The sequence below is a fragment of the Rhynchophorus ferrugineus genome, unplaced genomic scaffold, assembly GCF_030347505.1.
Source record: "Rhynchophorus ferrugineus isolate W39M unplaced genomic scaffold, kcgeb_rfMv2 rfM1, whole genome shotgun sequence".
Lineage (NCBI taxonomy): Eukaryota > Metazoa > Arthropoda > Insecta > Coleoptera > Curculionidae > Rhynchophorus > Rhynchophorus ferrugineus.
This window is the reverse complement of record NW_027472580.1, coordinates 73,344,027-73,364,072: the sequence shown is the minus strand read 5'-3', so window position 1 is coordinate 73,364,072 and position 20,046 is coordinate 73,344,027. Positions and strand designations below refer to the sequence as shown.

The 20,046-nt window shown below is 33.5% G+C and overlaps 1 protein-coding gene and 1 long non-coding RNA gene across 6 annotated transcripts in view; both read left to right on the top strand.

The window, feature by feature from the left end:
* The window catches only part of scalloped (TEA domain transcription factor 1 homolog scalloped), a 249,560-nt gene that overhangs the window by 101,410 nt on the left and 128,104 nt on the right, over positions 1–20,046 (top strand). For 2 of the 5 annotated variants that reach the window (XM_076394556.1, XM_076394571.1), the window contains exon 2: positions 1,371–1,417. The exons of the other annotated variants lie outside the window; for them this stretch is intronic. The gene's annotated coding sequence lies outside the window, so the exon portion shown is untranslated. The remainder of the gene's footprint in view (positions 1–1,370; positions 1,418–20,046) is intronic. 5 annotated transcript variants of the gene reach the window in all.
* Positions 2,500–2,917, top strand: LOC143190378 (uncharacterized). The gene is made up of 2 exons (XR_013004223.1): positions 2,500–2,638; positions 2,697–2,917. It is a non-coding gene; the product is annotated as an uncharacterized LOC143190378 (long non-coding RNA).

Sequence of the window (20,046 nt, the reverse complement as noted above, 5' to 3'; positions counted from 1 at the left end):
AAATGTAATTTTTTGTGTTTACGGATGTGTTTGGTTATTGACGTAATAGCTATATATATTATTAAAGACATTTGTAATTAATAAAATAAATAGAATTAAAATCTATAAATAGAAATAACCAGACCAAAACAATTACATGATAAAATCACCACAAAAACACGCCAGCTATCCGGCAATAAATCGAGAAATTACGAGTTGAATCATTGAAAACTGTTCGGTCGCCTTCGAATAACGCTAAAGGGAGAGAAATGGCTTTTCTCTCGAAATCCGTATCAAAAACATTCGAGAAGCAAATGTAAAAATAGACCTAAGTTCTGGACCGCGTCCAAACTGGAGTGAGCAGCCGACCTTGGTGTTTGTTTAACATTCATTATTTAAGAGTTACTTTTCTTTGTTGTATATATCCGCAGTTATTGACAATTATTTGTTCTTGGCTTTAATAATTTTCTTCTTAATCTTAACATTAATCAACATAATCCTCGATGAGACAGAAATATAGTACTGGTTCTGTAATCACCACTTACTCATTTATTGCTTCTATGATTTATTGTGTCTACAACAATATTTCGTCATGTTTATATATAGTATGTATGTACTATAATATTTACGAACCATTTTTCCATACTACATGTACGCATTTCAATTAATATTCGTTCGATTTTTTTCATAAAAACCTCTATATGAAATAATGGAATAAATCAAAATGTTTTGAAATCCAGCGTTTTATTAAGCAATTTGTAATATTTTTATTTTAAAAACAATGTAATAAAATTCGGTTTTTAACGTTACATGGCTTGATATTTAAATGGAGGTAATAGAGTGTTTTTTTATATAAAGGACGTCCTAGCTTTGGTATTGGTTCGCATATGAATGAATGTATTTTAATTTAGGAATTAAAAATATATATAAATGAAGCTACACTAACTGATACTTGTTTACCTCTTTTTTTTAACTATTTTTGGTAATATTTCATATTGATTACATTTTTAAAACGTTACTTGTTTGTTATTCCTTGTACATTAATTATTCCTATAAAAATAATTATTTTAATGCTGTTTTTTATATGAATTGAAAATCGAATCCACACAAGACGCAAGCGTTTTTTACAGTCTTTTGTTTTTAAAAAGAACAATGCACAATTTTGTGGTGTGTGTTCCATAATAAATGGCGCTTTCGTCATGGATATTTACGTAAATATCAAATTTACCAGGGATATGTCGTCGATTATGGTAATAAGGCATAACTGTTATAATTAGAATCAGTTTTTTTTTTGTGTTTTATATTACATATTATTAGTGATATTCTGTACGTCGAGTAATTATAGTATTTTTGTTAATTGAAATTTTAATATATGTTTTATTTGGTTTCAGGTAAGAGTGACACTTACTAAAATCTGCGTGTTCTGACAGAATTTTCGGTAAGTTTTACATATTTTCTTATAAACAACATAAATGTAGTATTTTACTGTTATGTAGAAAATAAAAGAATTTCAGTTTTATGTTAGCCCTATAAATTAGTTTTAAAGGATTTTTTTAAATATGAGGTTCTTTTGCTGAATAGCCACTACTTTTTCCTATCTTTCAGCTAATTTACGGATTCCATCTCGAAAGAACGATGTATCTTGTGAGGCTATCCACGAATCCACCCATTTTTTGGTGTCCTCATAAGTAAAGCGCTGCTCAGACAGGTCACGACTCATATGTCGCAACAAGTAGTAATCAGAAGGAACAAGTTATGTAGAATATGGGGGGCCTGGTAGCAGTTTCCATTTTTATATTTCGTCCATTTTTATTATAAGTATGTTTTCACCGATTTTTCAACATGTGGTCGAGGGTTATTATGCTGGAGAATAACATTATTCTGGTTTTGCTCGTATTCCGACCGTCTTTCGCTCAATGCTCCACTCAAATGCATTAGTTGTAATCAATAGTAATCTCCATTTCATCGAGTAATGGCTTTGTCAGTGAAATTACAACATGAAATTGGTATAACAAATATACCCCATGGCATTTAATTCATAATAACACCATCTGTTGCAAATCCTTTAAAATTAATTTATAGGCCGGATATTTTTCAAAAGCTGTATTGGTATATTTCTTCTTCAATCAAAAATCACACTGTCATAATCCATAGTATGAGAACATTCAAGCTTTAAACTTAAATCAGTTGGGGGTCTTCAACTTACGAAACCAATATTTCGAGCTATATTTATTTTTAATAACCGTTCAGGCACAATCATGTGATTGCTGGTTTTTAATACTTCATATATTCGAAATATTTACACAAAAATTTAATGATGTTTCCTTCTATATATTGCAATGTGAAGCATTATTTTAGCTACTTATTATTGTAACACTTCCAACATTCTTTTTAATTCCTTGAGATGAGTTTTTCTCCTAATAATAGTAGTGATCGCTACCAACAACAAATGATCGATTTGTACCATGCATTGATCGAAAAACTCGCCGTACCCTCCAGACCTTGCCTTGTCCGACTACCAATCTTAGTCCATAGTAGTGAATAACAATGACAGAAATGGTTAACAACAATCTTAGTCCATAGTAGCAGGCAACGGATAATGTGGATGAACAATAACACTAATGGACCTGCAATAATATCGTTGGCCTCGTTATTAGGGGTAAAGTCATCTCAAATAAATAAACAACACTCTTGCTTTTGTACCCTCATTTTTACAGCTCCGACTAACGGGCAATGCGCATGAGTGAAAAAATCAAAAGCAAAGACGCTAGGTATACTGCCACCAAAATCCAGCAGGAATCTCTTTCGGCGGCGTTTATGTATGCTTCAAATGGTCAATAAATCATAACTTCACATCAGCTACTTTAGCCACTTTGGCATCAGTTCCTGCTTTAAGCTATAATTTACACTTTATTATTTCAGCAAAAATGTTTTTTTTTAAACAAATAAAACAGGCTTTTTTACATAAAGTCTCTATATTCAGATACTCAAGCTCATCTTGTTTTTGATATTAATATTTATTTTTAATAACGGTTCACGCCCTACCCTCCAGACCTTGCCTCGTCCGACTACCAACTTTTACATCAATCGGACACGCGTTTGCCGAGCAGCACTTCGCCAATTTCGAAGAAGTTAGAAAATGGCTTGATTGCATCCATAAATTGTCTGCAAGATCGGCAAGATGTGTAGAATCAAATGGCCAATACTTTTTTCCCTATTCTTGAAAATTATGTAGGTTTTTTCGAAAAAACCTATAATGATTTTTGAGGTATACTTCAGAAATACTCTGAGGGCACCGAGCGCAAATTGTATTTTGCATTCTCTGTATTATGTTAATACAGAGTTGTAATATGTTATAACACAATTTAACAAAATAACATAAAAAAAAATTATATATATATATATATATATATATATATATATATATATATATATATATATATATATATATATATATATATATATATAATATTTTCGAAGATCTGAACATCTTCTAAACCGTTCTCACTCCACCTGTTATTTCCTTCCCACGGTCCCATTGAAAAGCCAGCGAAGCAATATACTCGAGAACGTTCTCGACATTTTTGCCGGGAGGGGAGAGAAATAATAAAAATTAAGAGCATTTATTCGAATCAACTCTCGACAAAAGCCATTGAAATCGGAGAAAAGTTTCGCTCGGCGGAAAATCGTCGTCAAAGTTTATATAAAACCGGGCGAAACGGTGGAAATGGGGCCGTCGGGCAACAAGTAGTCGATGCCGAGACCAATTTAAGCGGCGGCATCGGCGTCGGTCAGGGAGGTCGACCGGGAGACGAGGAAGGATTCGAAATAAAGTTTTAGAGTTTTTTTTCTCTCTTGAAGTGGCGGGGAGGGGAATTAGAAGTTCCGTTCCAATGGTTTGTTGTGAACAAGTAATAACAACAATTCAACGGGTCGGTAAGATACAGGGAGCAAAACAGAGTTTGGTTTAAGAAAAATTCATTTTGTATTTCAACGTTTGATGGAATGTTTGCTCTAATTGGGCAATCATTTTCATTATTTTATTAACAAAATTAAATAAAGATAGTAAAATTGATATTATTTGAATGTCCTAATAGAATAGTAATTTGACTTACACGCGTTTTTTTGCTCTTATCTTTTTCTACCTTTTTCCTGTCGTTGATATCGACCGTTTTGTAATTTATGCTTTTTTCAATTTATGTAATTTCTCAATATATTTGTTGGGGATTTTTTGCTTTTATTTTTCTTGTTAAAACTACTCTTTAATATAGTTGTCAGAACTGCATTTAATTTATTTCCATGGCGCGGTAGTTAAGGCGACGGGATGGTCCTGCTGTTGCGATGCGGATTCGAAACCTTCTGGGGCATGGTTGCAAATTTATGTTTGTGATTGTCTGTAAGACAAGGGTGCAAAATACGATGGAAAAAATTATCACACCAGGATAAAATAAAATTTATATGGGGATCATAAGCTGTCTGTTGAATCTAAGTTGGTCACTCTCCAATCGGTAGGCTCAACACATAGACCGTAGTTAGGAGCCCATGTAAAGCAGCAGGTCCAGTCCTATAGTTGGTAAAATATATATAGAAACTGTAGATATATTATAGATTCTTATTTTAATCGTAATAATTTGTTAATAATAATAAATTAATAATTTGATTTTAGCAAATAAGGTGGGCTATTACAACAATTATGTATTTTACTTCTGGCTCCTTATGTCGTCTGATACCATAATTCCAAGTTTATTAGTTATTTGCTTCTTCAAAATTTTCGGTTTCCCGTTTTTCGTTTTGTTATCTGTGTTAGTATTTCATATTCTCGTTATTCTGTTTCCTTTTTACCTAATTAAATTATCTACATGTTACCTTGAAATATTAGTGATTATGTATTGGCATAGCATCATACTTTGTATTGTGAGAATGGCTGATTCTAGAGAAATGACATATCTGATTTGAACAATCTTCATCTAAGGTTTGTCGGTTGAAGAAGGGGCAATATTACAAGCTTCACCATCATGTGAGAATGCCACAGATTGCAATTATGTTGAGCAGTGAAAAATGTTTTATTGCGAAATAAGAGCCATTATTTTAGTTCGTATTGTGAGTTGGTCACGTGCAAAGCTGACTTGTGACTGAGATCCTGAGATTTAAAGGATTTCTTCACTTGAAGAATATGACATCGTTCTGAAGAAGGTGATAGAATGAATCTTTATTATATTTCTACTTATATAACACATACCATTTTCATATACAATATTCAAACATAAACATACTAACTACAATCGTTAGCGATCTCTCGCTATTATTTCAGCCTGTTCGAACTTTTTGACGTTTTCGGTTAAGTAAATGACATGTTTGGCAATTAACTTTCTTGAATCACTATCACTATATGAAAAGTAAATGGGATATATCCACCGTAACCTTGCGCCTTAAGCATTCAAGTCAAATCACCAAAGTCTTAAATTTAAATTAATTGATATCTACTTAAAGTATGTACTTTCTAATTTTAAATGAATTAAACTAACTTAAAGGTTAAAGTTAATAGTAATAGTTACTTATACACTTTAAAAATTTCAGTAGTTTGGATCGTTAATGACTTAGTGCATCTACTTGATATGATACAGATCCTACTTGAGGAATTGGGCATCCCATCTAGAGTCATATAATTAGGTTTCTGTATTTTCTCCGCTACGCAAAGTTAACGTGGTCAGATTTTAATATATTGAACTGACTTTCCAGTCTAACGTATTACTGGATCTGTTTGATTGTCACTTGTCATTTTTCTATAGCTATAGTCACCATGCAGATGTTTCAAGTACGGTCCCAAGAATACGAAATACCTATATCCGATAATATGCTTTAAATTTTCTTTCGAAAAGATAAGTGAAAATATAAATTTAAACATTATAACTGGAGGTAATTATAATTTTTAAGTATCTTAGATTTAATTCCGAATCCTATTAAAATAAAATAATATAAGTTATGGTTGGGAACATCCAAAGTTTGAAAGCAACGCTGTATGTATTAAAAGCAATAAGAAAACATATAATTACTCTAGAAATTGCAGTAAAAGATATTTATTGCATTACATATCCTTGAATGGCATTTCTTAATACGCGCGAGAGAAAAACGCTCCGCCAACGTGTGCATCATCGGTGACCATTACAATTATAATACCAGAAATATCTACTTCAACTTGCGAACAGTGCCGAATACAACACTCCCTAATTATAGTTATTAAACCGAGAGAAACAATAATTAAAAAAATATCGGTATTACCTCAACCGATTCTTATCAAGCACCAAACGATTAACTGAAGCCGAGTCCTCTTATCTAGAGCGGAGCCCTCTGAATTCCGTTGGAATAGCTCGAGATTTTTAATTGAATGAAATCCCTTTGATATCGGCCGAAGATTTCCACTCTCGTCGTCTCCTTCTCATCGGTCTCCGGCTCTTTCGATCCCGCTCTCTCTGTCTCTCGATCTCTTCGTCCGTAGCTTTTTTCATTCGTCACTGCCCCGGTCCTGTTCCGTCCACATGACGGTTTAGAACATGCTATGACTCCGCTTTAATGGGATACCATCAACTCCATCTGTTTAAAGGGGGTAGGTTTTATATATATTTTTATGTACATTAAATTGAATGATTGTTCTTTGTTTTATTTGTTCAAATGTTTTTACTATTTGATTATAGATGAGTTATCATCCTAAATTACATGTATTATTGGTAAAACATAAAGATTTACATTTTTTTTATAATTTATCAATATAAATTGACAAATTTAAAAAATAAATGCGATATTTCATCATTAAGTACAAGTAGTATTTCACAGAAAAATATCAATATTTTATTTTACTTAAACCTCAAACATTTATTTCGTCATTAGTTGATTCATCAGTTTCTTTGAAGTAGCCACTTTATAAATATTTTTTTGTTCGAAAACTAGATAGGTTTCGAGAATTTGGGCAATGAATTTGTAAATGATTTGATTTAACAGAGGCGGAAGCGAGACCAAATTGGAAAATATTTTTCTTTTTCGAAAGGGTTAGTTATATTTCGGGTCGTGATATAAAAACCCTATTTATCAGATCAGTTATTTAACGGCTTGATAGCCGAGGTTGGTTCGAATCCTGCCAAGGCATGGATGTACTTTACGCTTACAATTGTCCTTAAGCACCAGTGTATAAATTGTCGAGGAAAATCATCCTATGCCAGTAACCATGCTGCGTAAGACATTGAAAAGTCCCCGGCCTACCATAGTAAAATAATTTTTTGTTAATTTTTTTTATTCAACATATTTCCCTTCAAGGGTGACACACTGATTATAGAGACCCTCCAACTTTTCGATACTATTTTTGTAGTACGATTTGTCTTTTGCTTCAAAATAGGCCTCAGTTTCCGCGATCACCTGTTTATTCGACCAAAATTTCTTCCCAGCGAGCATTCTTTTGAGATCTAAGAACAGGAAATAGTCGCCGGGGACCCGATCTGGAGAATACGGTGGATGAGGAGGAAATTCAAAGCTCAATTCATGGATTTTTGCCACTGACTTGTGACACGACGCATTGTCTTCGTGAAGCAGCACTTTCTTTTTCTTCAAATGCGACCGTTTTTCGGCGATTTCCAAGCTTCAAATATCGAACGGTCCAATAACGCTATGTAATAATAGCTGTTAATGGTCCTTGCTTTTTCAAGGTACTCAATGAAATTTATTCCATGGGCATCCCGAAATACAAATCCACGCAAAAACTCGGACTTATTACATTTTATCAAACACTGCTCCGAATCATCAACTCGTTGTTTTTTGGTCAAAAGGGAGCTCGCGCGGCACCCACTTTGCACAGAGCTTTCTCATACCCAAATATTCGTGAATGATATGATGTACACGTTGAGTTCATATATTTAGAGTGTCTGCTATTTCATTCAATTTCAATTTCATTTCAATCAAAATCATTTTATGGATTTTTTTAAAACGTTTTCGTCTGTAACAACCTCTTTTGGGCGTCCACTGCGTCCACCGTCTTCGGTACTCATTTCACCACGTCCAGATTAGCATACCAATCCTTGATGGTTGATTTTCCTGGGGCACTGCGCAAGTCAAGGCATCAAGCCAAGTTTTTGCTTCAACTGTATTTTTTTCCCTTCAAAAAGCAATATTTTTTTTTTCACAATAACAAAAATTGCTTCACTCAAAGTGCCTTAATTCACAAACTAATAATCCGATAGCTGTCAAATGTATACACGCATCTTTTAAGGGTTAGGGCTAACTAAAAAAACATATGGATGTAATTCTAGTAGCGCTATCTATGTGTCAGGCCGGGGACTTTTCAATTGGCCTGTTATATATAGTACTTCCAAGAGTCAATACACGTCATAGACGACGTCGAATGTACTGCCACTATCAGTTTGTAAAATCGAGAAATTCGTTTTAAACTCGGAACCGAGTTTTCCTCCTCATTTTACTAGTTAGCATTAGTCTAATCAAAAACAGACAAAACACTGTCTGGTGCATCGGAATATGTAACCGAACCAGTCTATAAAATTCGATTTGTCTTGGTAGTGTCTTCTTGGTATATGTCTTCAAAATTACCGAAAATATTAATGATAATAATTATATATTATAAATAGATAATCTTTGTTTTGTCGCATGTTTTGACAAATTTTCAAATTGTTGTTTAATATTGGTGAATACTTTGATTGAAAATGCTGATACTATCAAATACTCACGTCTACGTCTCTAATCAGTTACTTCGAATAGGAACGACATTATGGGGACCCGCTCCTGCCAGTAAAATGCGTTAGATAGGTAAGTATTGATACTTATATTAGGTTGCTGCACATATTTGAGACTATGAGAGTTCATTATAAAAACGATGACTAACATTTTCGATATAAACATTATTTAATGCAAGTCCAATCGACAGTCATCCAAGTGGACTGCACATGATGAACCCGCTCCAAAGCGTGGGAAAACGCAACTGGTTATGGCGTCTGTATTTTGGAATGCGCACGGAATAATTTTCATCGCCTACCTTGAAAAAGGAAGGACCATCAACAGCAACTATTACATAGCGTTATTGGACTGTTTGAATGACGAAAACGCCGAAACACGACCACATTTGAGGAAAAAGAAAGTGCTGCTTCACCAAGACAAAAATCCATGAATTGGACTTCGAATTGCTTCCTGATCCATCGTATTCTCCATATCTGGCCCCCAGCGACTATTTCCTATTCTCAGATCTGAAAGCAATGCTCACTGGGAAGAAATTTTCGTCGAATGAAGAGGTAATCGACGAAACTGAGGCCTGTTTTGCAGCAATGGACAAATCGTACTTCAAAAATGGTATCGAGAAGTTGGAGGGTCGCTATAATCAGTGTATCACCCTTGAAGGGAATTATGTTGAATAAAAAAACCAATTTTGCCAAAAAAATGTGTTTTACTGTGGTATGCCGGGAACTTTTCAATTGACCTGTTAATATTTTTTTGAAAATTATTCTATTGTCAGCAAAAGGCGTTGTTTTATCAATAATCAAATTTTAAAACATAAAAAATAACCTCACAAGAGCCACTGCAACTCAACGTCGATATATGGGAAAATTTTCATATTCATTAATATCCCGGTATTAACCGTCTGTTGGAGAGACGTTAATTTTATCTCGTAACCCCTTTTACTTTACGTATTCTCCGTACCTAGAGCTACCTATGAGTATGAGCGGCAATTCTTTTTTTCGCGCTAATATAAAGCGTGCGGGTGGAAATTCGCCCTAACGCCAACGGCGAAAAGCAGCCAGCGAACCGCCCGGGAAAATTAATTTACGGCGATTTTTCCTTCCGGGATCTCGGCGCTCTGAAAAAGGGCCGCCCGTCGGGAGAGTGGGCGACGCGGCGGCGGTAAGGGGCTTCTAAGGGAGGAACGGGGAAAAAGAGGCCCTCGTGAAGCGACGGCGGTGTGATTTAGGGGGTGAGGGGCGTAGTAATAAATGTCGCGCAAGTTTTAGGACTTGATCAGTTGCGAAAGAATTTTAGATTTAAGGGTTTAATAAGTGTTCTAGAAATACTTGTAACCGACCGGTTCGATTCGTCTGGATCGATCGATGGGATGGCTCGATAATTGATTCAATTAATTCACTTAGCGACAGATTTTAGATTAATTCTGCCGAGCCTTGGTGTAAACAGGGGTATCATATAAAGGGAGAGATGTGAACAATGGTGAATGAATAGTGGTTCGAGAGGGAATATAATACAAATAGATTGGTGCAAATAATCATTTTATTACCTCACTTCCATAATTTTAATAATGAATGAGAAATAATATTTTAAATATGTTTAATGAAATTGGTGGAATCGATTTTATTTTACAGATAATGTTCTACAAGTCCAGACTGAACCTTTTTTTAAAATTTGATAAAATATGTTGGACAACAGGGGAATTGTGATCCAATATAGTCATATCATTTATGTTCAATAATTATTTTCCTATTCAGGCTATTTCCTTGGTAATTTTATTGAAATCTCACTTATGATATGATATATTAGATGCTTGTATGCATTTGATCAGCTGTATCTCTGTGTGAAAATGCTGTGTAATATATAAACAACTCCTAAATAACTCATCTTTCGATTGTTTTGACATTTATCTACAAAAAAGAATAACTTTTCATTTACTACCTTTGAATCATATAGTTTGTACAACCGACATTCCTTAATTTTGTTCTTTTGATTTCAAGAAATCTGTTGCAGAAACCCATCAAACTCTTTTAAAATCTTATGGTGATACTTCTTCGTCATATCTCATGTATCGGTTTTGGTATCAGTGATTTAAAAGTACTGATCTAGATGTCGATAACAAAGAACGGCCTTGAATACCAAACAAGTTCAGTCAGGAATGAGGAGTTCAAATGACAGTTACGTTTACCAATAACGTTTAAATATGATGGAAAAGGCCGAAAAGCATAGAAAATTTGCTATCACGCGAATTGACTGAAAATGGCATTTCGAACCGTCTCAATGTCGTGGTTTTATTACTTACCATAAAAAAGAAGAGCGTTCTGTGTCTTAATGTGACTGGCAATATCTACTGTGGCATTCCGAAGTTATATTATATTTTTAAAGAACTTCATAATTAATGGAATCGTGGAATGTTGTCTTATTAGATGATATTTTTTACCTAGGCTTTATGTCCTCTTTTAAAAAAATCAAGGCCTTATGCTAAAATAAAGACTCAAGAGCATACTAACTTTTGTAATATTTTAAATTTGTCTCTCAGTCCCAAAAACATTGAGTCAATGCAATACGATACACCGAAAATTTGACTTTTTCTTTTCAGAAATTTCTATAAAATAGCCGCTAAAAATCAGTTAAAGGTGAACGTATCGATAAAAAGAACCGATATTAATAGCATCATTGAAGTCAAGTATTAAAATCCTAGAAGAAATGCGAGAAAGTGTTTAATATGAATGATCAATTCCATGCTATAAAATTAATCGAAACCTCTACAGAAACCCTACTAATGTATCTGTATACTGGAGGTATCTATTTCTATTAATATTTGCTCCTACCAAACCCATATGATGTAGCTGATCAATGCCTCAATTTCTATGAACGATCATTTTCTCATTCATAATTCAAATTTTGTCAACAGATTGGTATTGTTTGCCTCTTCTCTCTGTTTACTAACCTTGATAAATTTTTCCTCTACCTATACCTATGAGTAATTATTTAAAAAAAAAAGGCAAATATTAGCGCAAGTAGTTAAAATTTCTTAGAAACCGTTTGTCAGATGACTCTAATCGAACTTACATACTGTTAAAAGTACGAACGTGTCCATATTAATAACTTATTTAGCATAGATGTTACAATAATTTCAGTAAGTTTAACTAATGTTCATGCATTTAAATATTTACAGAACTTTAAATTGTGTTTGAATTTATGTTAATGAAGAGTATTAAGTTGATTATATTATTTAGTATTGTCCTTCATCATTAATCAATGATGGCTCCTTTATTTAGCAATTAATATACGAAAAATTATATGAACACCATGTAATATAGTACATCTTTGTTAATGTTGGCAACACTGCTTCTGTGTAAAAATGTCACGTGTATGTATTGCTCAGTTTATATTTCAAGTCTTGTATTATACGCTTTGTACTACGACAGTTAAAGCATGTACTCGGTGAAATGTGTGATCTCTCCGATATTGTTTAACGTTTCACGAGCGACAGTATTCAGGGTGGTGACAGCATTCACGAAATATAGTACGACATCATTGGTGAAAATGAATAGTGGACGAGATCTAAAGTTCACTGACAGAGACCGACGGACGTTAAAAAGGATTGTCACTAGACTATATAAAACTACTGTAGCAAAAGCGATTTCAGTAACACTGGAAGTATCTATTCCTACTAATATTTTCTCCGACCAAACCCACATGATGTGTTTTATGAACAATCATTTTCTCATTCATAATTCAAATCAATCAATTCAATTTTTGACAAAAACAGTGTGAGGAAGCTCCACAAAAAAAATCAGTGGAATGTGAAACCCGTTATTACGGAAGCTGACGCTAACTTGCGAAAGTAGGTGCAACGATCATAAAACATGTATATATCTGGATAATGGATGGACTCATCTTTTATATTGTTTCCTACATAAGCCGGAGTGTATGTATGGAAAACCTCAAAACAAGCCTACTATCCGGATTGCTAGCAAGATGTATAGCAATAGGAACCATCCTACAGTCAAATATCGGGGGAGTTCTGTTATTATTTGTGCAGAAACATCGTGGTATTCAGCTGGTCCTCTTATTCGTTTCAATGGCCGCATGACTACGAATTAATATCCCGATATCTTAATTCCCAATTCGCATGCCTTTTATATACCTATAATGATAATATTTATTTTAATTCAATAACATATAATAGATTCAATTATATATCAAAATACTATATGTAATCGCTCGTGCGCCTTCGAATCATTTACTGTCATAAAAATGGTTATCCATCCTATCGCCACGACATATTAAGCGCAGATAATTCAAAAGGAATAACGTCGTCGTCTTTGAACACTTTCTTCGCTTGTAGTACACGGAACGTATCGGCATTTAGGCGCTCGACGGCCACATAACCCTGATGAATATTCAAAGGGCGACGGACGGAACGACTTCGCAGCTCCAGGTCCTCGTGGAGTACGCGGTACGACGTGGTGCGAACGTGATCCGAGTGGTTTATTGCGGATCCGAGACGGTGGGGGGCTTTTCGAAAGAACTGGACGTCGTACAGAAGCGAGATTTTTGCACGCCGACTCTGTTTTACTTCGCTAACGGTGTGCAATGATTTGAAATATGGTACCGCTCATTGAAGATAATTATCCAGGCAGTTTAGAATGCAATAACGACAACAGTTTCGTCGTTAGCGGCTAATTTTATCGATACGATATGGATTATGCAACGAAAATATTTAAACGATTCCGTTCTTAGAAATTATAAAATAAATAATTAATTAAGAACAACGTTTAAATGTACTAGAATGTTCAATAACTTCTCGAATCGGAAATAAGATAATTAATTTATATATGTAATATTATTTATAGATGTATTGGCCTATACATTTTACACTCTTGCCTAGAACATTCACAAATTTTAAACAATCACGAACATAAATTTACGACCATGCCCCAGCAGGATTCGAACCCGCGGCTATCGCAACAGTATGAGGACGTTTTCTTTTAATTTAAAGCTTTAATGTGAAAAATTGGTACATAGTATTTTATTCAAAGTATTGTTCATCGATACTTTCAGTAATCAGAAGAAGCAAGATCCTGAGAATACGGGGGATATGGTAGCACTTTCCATTTTAACCCATTTTAATCGGCTTTACATGTGATCGAGCGTTGTCAAACTGAAGAGTAACGTTTTTCGTGCAGTGCTTGGGTCAAGGCCATCAATTGTAGTCGGTAGTAATCCCCATTGATGGTTTCATTAGGTTTTAGCAGCTGTTAGATGAATATTAGATTTAGTTGTTCCATGACCCATAATTTGTTTCGTTTTGGATTATCGTAATAGATTCACTTTTCATCACCAGTAACAATACGATACAAGAAAATTTTTCCGATTTTGCTGTTGAAGCAGGATTTCAAAAGCTTTTCAATATATCTTGGCTTCAATTGGTACGGAACATAATATCTAAGCTTTTGAATCATTCCCATGTTCTTCAAATAATTGAAAATGATTTATTGTATTACTCTTAACAATCGTGTATATTCTTCTTGCTTTTTACACAGACCATCATCAAGTAATGTCATCAAGTAACTCCACGTCGTCTCTTTGTGTTCGGTATCAAATCGATGGAGCATGGCATGGTACAAATTCAGACATTTCCAATGCACTGAAAAAGTTTTTGTTTACACTGAGACTAAATGACAAATACTCACAAGTGAAGACTCCAACATAAAGTTGGTGATAAACATACCCGAGGTGATTTAATACCAATATAATTCTCAACCTCAATACATTTATTCCAACGGTAATTTAATTTATGAATCCCATAATCATAATATTTGTTTGAGAGGTCAGAAAAGTATTCTCCTATCACAGTTGTTACATTTGTGATCAATGAAAATTGTTTTGAATAAATTAATTTTTAGATGAACGTAAATCCATTGAATAAGCTGAATTAGCAAGTGTATGTTGAATCAAGTCATACACTTATCTTAGCAATAGCGTTTTAGTTATGCTTTTGAGATTATTGTATTACCAATATGGGTGTAATCCACGAACAACATTTAATTTACTTTGCTGATGGGTTTAATGCGGCTAACGATTGTTTATAATGATGTTTAAAAATTCATAAAATAGTGTGCATCTTTGATCTCATTAAAAACACTTATGCCTCATTAATGAAAGGTTTACATAAAAAAGATAAGAAGAAGTCATCTAGCAGCAACAAGCAGTCCCCCCTTTTTTGGGAAACAATTTGCGTTGGTAGGGTACTAAACGAATATAACATGAAAATAATCAAACCACACACGAAAAGGTGCTCATTAATCTCAAAGTCTAAAGATATTGAAATGATTCAAAGTTCTCTCTGAGCCTGGGAAAATGTACATAGGAGAAACTAGAAGCCTGATGGCCAAATACATTTTGGTGAATATTAGATGAATACAATTACAATATGCAGTTTGATGAAGTTGAGTTTCGAGCGAATCCTCCAAATGGTTTTGAAAGGCATAAACACAATCTCTAGAGAGACCACCCTACACACACAGCATACTATGAAAAAGCAGTACTTGGATTGATTCAACTCAGCCGTCCTAGACACTTAAATTTACATAGGATAAGGATACTTTCGGTATCAGAACTCTTATCTTGAAGATGTAATTTGCAACGATTGTGAAGCCTAACAAAATCAGAATGCCAGTAGCGCAGAACTTGGCCTCGTTTTCCCTATAGAAGTAACAACATAATGTTTGTGTTTGAAGCAAGATATATATATATATATATATATATATATATATATATATATATATATATATATATAAATAAATAAATAAATAAATATATATATATATATACTTTTTGTACAAAAAATGTACCAACAAGAAAGTAATGATAAAATCCATCATATGCTTCAACCGTGTATAAACAATTATCTTATATACATTTCAAATTATAAGACATAAGAAAGAGATGTAAAAATAAAAGTATCTGGTGAATATCATTTAGCAGCACTTATCTTCATGGCAACTACCGTGACTTTTTTTCCATAATGCCCATTTTTATTCTATTGCTCTGTTGCTATCCATAGCGATCTGTTACCGATTTTATACTTTCAAAACAAAACAAAATAAAACCCCTATTTATTTATTTTTCCTTTTTGAGGACAATTAGATTCGGCTGAGTTAGTCAAATAAAAGTAGAGCAAATATGTTCCTTTTGTACAAAACTCAGTAAACATCTCTACGTATTTTCCAGATAACCTAATTTCATAAAAATAAAAATATATTTTTAGAAATACTCCTATTATTTCGTTACAAGACATTTTTATGTAAGATTATATTTCGTTTGTGTTATTAGGCGGTCTATTGATCCAGCTGCAATTATTTTTATCTCTATAGTATTCTTTGATATTGACAGTTGTTTTTACAGGTTGTTGTTTTATAGACTCTTTCTTTATCCTCTGAACTGGGTCATTAGTTAATGTAGTCGTGTTAATTTTTCGTAAAACAATTAGGTCAATATGAAAATATGTTATATGCTATAGTTTGGAGTTGTAATTTAAGGTAAATATTCATAAGATGTTTAGCTTTGCTAGCCTGTGTATTGGATTAATATAATTTGTATTTTAATTTTTTACTTTTGAACAAAATTTATATATTTAACATTATTTTTCTATTGTTACTGGTCTAACTTATTAGTACTAATAAGTTAACTTTCGTTGACCGAACTTGACTTTCGGCCTATATGGTTTCATGGAAGCAAGGTAGTTTTGTCTTTATTTGATCCAATACTCAGGAAATATACTATAAGCTCTTGTATTAAATCAAGATATAATTACATTCAAACTTGTTTAACTTCACGTTAGACGAACATTAGAAGAGATCAAACTCAAGCTCAAAGAACTGTGCGTAGTAGCAGAAGATACTCCCAACTCGACCTAATATCACGGAGATTGGTTTATCGGTCAATTATAAACCGGATTTTATACTGATTAGATGGAAGCAGGGGATCGCACTTCGTAAACGACCAGTAATCCAATGCTGTCAAAGCAAAATTCTTCGATTACTTACCAATGCTTTCGCAAATGAATCTACGAAGCTATCCAAGATATTAATTTAAAATACGAAGTAACGTTACCTAAAACTAAACCTTCAGGAAATCAGTGTTTACTCTTAACTTTAGCTAAAAGTATTCTAATTTATGACTACTGACTACTGCTTCCCAAAAAGACTGTCTTTCACAGTAAACGTGGAGTGCAATATGATGATGTGAAACTATGTGTTATACTAAAATATTTGAAGACATATTAAGTAAAAGAATTCTCAATAATGAATATTCGAATATTCTAATCAGCATTGTTAATATCTCGTGATGGTATGAATCCGTAAGTCTGCAATTATTTTTGATCAGTTGCTTATATTTATTAAATGTAATATGGTTTCATATTTTTTTTAACTGCTTATTTGTTACGTAAAGATATAATAATAATTACGTACTGTGAATGGCCGAAAAATAGTAATACAATAACAATTAGAGAACACAACAGTGCGCAGCGACTTTAAAAATTATCGTCTGCACAAATATCTTCTATCTCTCTTGCGTCTTCTGCCCATCTATACTTTTGGTACTATGATATATCTAGGTCCTAGTATAAGTTCAGTTTTATTGTATAAATAACAGACCACAATACGTTTCTGACGTGAAGCTGGCGAATCAGATAGCTAATTCCTTATTAGGAAATATAAGGGAGCCAGTACTGACAAAAAGTTCGTTATAGTGGACAATGTTTAGATGGACTGCAAAATTAAGGATTATTCTAGTCTAGAGACATGTTTAAATAAATAAAATACTATATTTTTATTATCAATCTCTTTACTACATAGTTATTAATGTTTAAAGAATACATAACAGAAAAATAGTGAAAAAAATTAAAAATACAAAAAGTTGCGAATGTTCAAAACAACGATATTTTTTACAATTAATAATAGTACAAATTTTATTATAGTTTTACTTTGTACGATAGAAGAAGCCATAGAGAAGATTCATAGCAAATTTCAAGAAAATCGGTTCAATAGAACTTAGTAGAACAGGTATCATGTCACGCGAACCGAAAAATTTTCAAAAGAAAACGCGTTTAAGGTGTTTTTTCCCGGCTGAGTCGGTTTAGACGTCGTGTCACTACTAGATTATTAAAACTAGTATAGAACTAACAATTTAGTTAAAGTTGATAACTTTACTGAGTTAGTAGTACCCTACTAACTAAGCTATTTTCCACTGAATCACTTAGTGTTCAAAGATTTTTTGTTTGAGATGTCTAATTGCATTATGCACCTTCAAAAATCTGGAAGCTTCAGTGTTGGCGTAGCTCTGGAGTCTTCTTTGACAGGAATCGGTAGATCTTCTGACAGCTCTAAATCGCGATGGAAACCACAAACGCGTACATACCAAGGTGCATTCACAATACCCTTCAGCGCCTTATTTTGAAACCTCTGAACTACTTGGAGATCTGAGTCACTGGTGCAGGAATGCTCAATTGCTGGAAATAATTTAAATTTTGAAGATTCCTTTTTACAAAAAAGAAGGAGGCTTTCAAATATTTAGTTTAAAATTCCCCTTAATATAGCGAACAAAGCTTATTTCAATAGTATTCAGGCCTGAAAAACAACGAAGACAATTTTAACATTAGTTTATTATTTTTAAGAAGTCATTGACTTATACATTCTTATGATATTTCGTCAATAAATCGTAATTAACTCAATTTCACTTTCCTTGATATAGATCTAAAGTTGAAGCTGTTACGATGTATAATAATTTGACCAATATTTAATCAAATCTAACAATACACTAGAGAAATAATCGATTTATATTACGATACCTAAATCATTTCACCATCTCAAATATCAAGCCCTAAAACAAAGAAGCAAGACGCGGTGGCCTTTTTAATTCCCCCTGTTTCCTTATGCAGCCTACAAGGTTTCCTACACGACACACAGTACCAGCACACCCATCCGTCGGTCTTATCCTTATCGACCAGTAATAACTGTTGAACATGCAACGCGCTGTGACATTTAGTGATCGTTGAACCGTGCATTTTTTGCATCAGCACACGGGTTCGGATCTCTTTTAATTACGCAACAGTCCGATAGATTGTTCTTCGACGTCTCGGCATGGTATTTCGCGATGGCATTCGACGTACGGCCTGGCCGTGACAGCGTTTTATCGTGTTATTATTTCGTTTTGTTACTGAAAACTATTCCATCTCGATATTTATTTTTTGTTGTTGTGTTTCATGTTGGGATATTCCTTAAACATTTATTTCGAAATAAATATTGTTACGCTCAACTAATTATCACTCATCCAAAAATCTATGTATTTAAGTTTATTTTTTAATTAATTGCATCTTACATTATACATGCTTAGTGTAATCCTAATTTATAAATTAATTTATTAATTCTTTCCCGTGTGTTATCCAGTTCTGCCGGTATGTCCAGTTGTATTGGTTCCACGTTACTGTGATTTAGCAAACTTATTTCATATTTTAAGGCGAAATCTTGGATCACTTCGTAAATCCATTTGATTTCGAGGTCATCTTGCATCTTCGTTTGTTACATAGCGATAAGCATTAGTAACTAATCTTTAAACTTTGTTTTGGCTTTGTTGGATTACTAGTTGTTTTAATATTTTAGTGAAATTCTATATTTGCACCCCATACGTTCAAATTGGCTTTATGATTGATAAACCAATGCCTTTGGCCGTAGGTCAAGTCGAGAGTATTTTCCGACTAAACAATACAGTTGCTTGACTTTGCTTGCTTTTTATCTAACATGATGTTTCCAATTTAACCTACCAACGAGACGGGTGCCGAGAGCATTAAGCTGATTCTCATTGAGAAATCGCGCATCTGTCAGGTGATATGATTTTTTGTCATTTTGTACAAATTAGCATGGACAGTCTCGTTGTATTTTCCAGTCTCTAGTCCATTCATAGATCCTGTTGACTGCTTCTTGTACTTTTTTACCGCCTTAGGCAGAGATATGTCGTTTTCCGTGATAACTGTGTCGACAGAAAATGTTCCAAATATTGTTTATTTTGATGTTGGGATATCAACAGTGTAGAGCAGAGGCAGGAGTTGTCCCAAGACACTATGGAATTCCAGACGAAATGTTTAAGTGTTGAAAATGTTCCTTCATCATGCGCGACTCTACACTTTCTTTCGAAAAGATATTATTCCAACCGTCGACAGTATTTGCTCACTCAAAGAAATAATTAAAATACTAACTTGGTATTATAATTAATCTTTTATCATGTATTGTTAGTGCGGTGCTTAAAAAATATCTAGATAGAAATGAAATT